Source organism: Pteropus vampyrus, unplaced genomic scaffold (genome assembly GCF_000151845.1).
Source record: "Pteropus vampyrus isolate Shadow unplaced genomic scaffold, Pvam_2.0 Scaffold233, whole genome shotgun sequence".
Lineage (NCBI taxonomy): Eukaryota > Metazoa > Chordata > Mammalia > Chiroptera > Pteropodidae > Pteropus > Pteropus vampyrus.
The window spans coordinates 1,284,904-1,287,696 of NW_011889014.1; the positions used below are offsets into that span (position 1 = coordinate 1,284,904).

A 2,793-nucleotide genomic window follows, 5' to 3' on the forward strand; every position below is an offset into this window, starting at 1 on the left:
AGAGGGCTTCTGTTTGTCTTCCGTTCTGCTTTTTTTTAATATTGACGTATGATTGACATCTAACATTATATTAGTTTTGGGTGTAAAACATAATGCTTCAATATTTGTATACATTGAGGAATGATCACAATAAGTCTAGTTAACATCTATCACCATGTATAGTTACAACATTTTTTTCTTGTGACGAGAACTTTTAAGATCTACGCTCTTAGCAACTTTCAAATATGCAATACTATGTCATTAACTGAAGTCACCGTGCTGTATGTTACATCCCTTGGTTCTGTTCTTTCTTGATCTAGGTTCTGATTCCATAGGTGCGCTCAATTTATAAAAATTCCTCAAGCCCTACATTTAGACATGTGCATGTCTCTGCATGTAGGTTATACTTCAGTAAATAATGATTTTAAAAAATATATTTAGGCCAAAGGGAAGAGTTTTACCATCTCAAGGAAATTGGGTTACCCGCTCGAGGGCAATCATATTGCACATCGGGCAGAGTTTTGCTGAGAAGGAATCTGGGCTGCATGCCCTCGAGCCAAGTCTTATTGCACTCCTGTAGAATTCACTGACTCCTTTTCACTGTCGTCATAACAGGGGACCCCCAAGCCCACCCCCTCGATATAACCAACTTCCACATCCCTCTCTCCTGAGTCTCAGTCACTCCAGTCCCCAAGTCACCACCCGCCTCATTTGACTCACAACCTCCATTCACGCTGCATAGAAATCCCTTCTCTGCTTGGCTGCCTTTCTTTAAGCCCGAAGTGTCTTAATGTCTCGCCATCTGGCACTTCTAGTCCATCAACTCTTGTACATTCTTATGTGATTCCACATCAACCTCTTTTTAAATTTTATCACCTGACTTGGGTGGTTGGCATTCTACATTAAGGTTGCTGCTTCTTGACTCATCATTTTAGGCCCTGGCTATATTCTGGATTCTGTTCATGGCCCTTCTGCCCTGCAAGGCCACAGTTCCCCTGACTGGAGTCTTTCTCTTTTGCCCTTGTATGCTTTCCTTCCTGTTATTTGAGTCATGCTAACAATGCAGATGTGGCCTGACTGGAGAATAGTACAGACTTTTCTTCTCTTGCTTGGATCAGCTTTGTTCAGCAAAGCCCACACTATGTGGGGGTGGGATAAGTCATACTGTCGGTCCTATTGGTGAAAACGGAGATGGGAGATCGTAGTAAACTTTTTCCAAAGATCAGCTATTGTTGTGTGTGCCTGAAATTCTGAACCGGTGAGACAGACTTTACATTTATCCTAATTAAATTTCAAATGTCAAATATCATTCCTTATTCCAGCCTGTCAAGATATTCTCCAATCTTAATTCGATCGCCCGGGATACTGTTTATCCCTCCGAGCTCCTGATAAGCCGCCATCTCTGCATTCAGTGATGACAAGCCTGACAGAAATGGACAAGCGCTGTGGACGAGGTTTCGGTGTTGACCGCTGAGCCCTGTGCAGATAAGGGAAGAACAGATAGTGGAAGGAGGCCCAGTCCAGGGTTTGGAATTTGAAGGACAAACTCTTGGATCCTTTTTTTCTTCCAGTTTTGGCTTCCAATCGAAGCACTCATTTCCTTGACCTGTTCCCCAAAGTCTGTGGACCGGGGATGGGAACGTGAAAGGGAAGTTTCAGATGTAAGTTTCTGAGAGGGCCCAGATGCATTCAACACGGAAGACGTGACTTTCCGGTCACTTTCGTAGACTTGCTTTTCTACCCCTAGAGCCCACAACGAAGAGGACCAGGATGGTTAGCTTTTCCGGCTGCATTAGATGGGGTGCAGCGATTAGCCGCCTCACTGCACAAATGGGAAACTGAGGTGCAGGGAAGTTTCTGGCCTGGTCCGTCCTGGAACAGGGTGACGTTGGCAGAGCCAGGATGGGAACCCCAGTCCCTCTGCTCCACATCGAGCCACCTCAGTCAGGTGAACATGGCTATATGCCTGCCCCGCCTCCTAGACAGCCAGTGTGCCTCCAGAGTTTGGGGGAAAGCATTCGTTTCTTATTAAAATACACAAGGATAGACCATGGCATAGAATGCAAAAATCACCTGGATTTTAAAGATGAAGCAGTAGATTTCAGAGAAATGGGCATTTACTAGTAACTTGGGCCTTGGATCCCAGGTCCCCTAGACAGTACAAAAGTAGATTTTACCTCACCGAACAGTTTTATTTTTATTTTTATTTATTTTTAGGTGAGGCAACCCTTGGTTGACCTCATAGATTGCAAGGACCTTGTCAGCTTACAATCCCTTAATTTTTTAGGCCTACAGCACCTGGTCTTCCTAGGTGGTCTCCCATTCAAGTACTAACCAGGCCTGATCCTGCTTAGCTTCCGAGATCAGACAGGATCAGGCTTGTTCAGGGTGGCATGGCCACAGACGGGGAACAGTTTTAAAACAGAGAAATAAGTCTTCACATAGGCCTAATGAGTGTAACTGCCATGCTTATGGAGTTAGGTCTACGGGAATTGTGTGCATGGGGAACATCACTGTTTCTCTTGTGCTATTGTTGTCGTTGTTGTTGTTTTATTATTAGCTATTTGTAGAGGGTGAACAGTGCACAGAGCATAAAAGAAAATACATTCTTCCAGGTAAAAAGCCTGTCTGAGGTTACTGTTATGAGACTGAGTCCTCTCTGTGACACACAGGTTCATTCATTCTAGCCTTATGAGGACATTAGTCACAGTAAGTCTTTGCAACATTCTAAGGAAGTGGAGAGACTCCATGATTGAGACTCACTCCCACCGTCCCTGGACTGACTTAATTATCCATAATTAACGCGAGTAGCTC

At 44.3% G+C, this 2,793-nt stretch overlaps 1 pseudogene; it reads right to left on the reverse strand.

Annotated features, from left to right (window-relative positions):
* Positions 1-2,265: 2,265 nt before the first annotated feature.
* Positions 2,266-2,384, reverse strand: LOC111728860 (annotated as a pseudogene).
* Between the last annotated feature and the right edge of the window lie 409 nt (positions 2,385-2,793).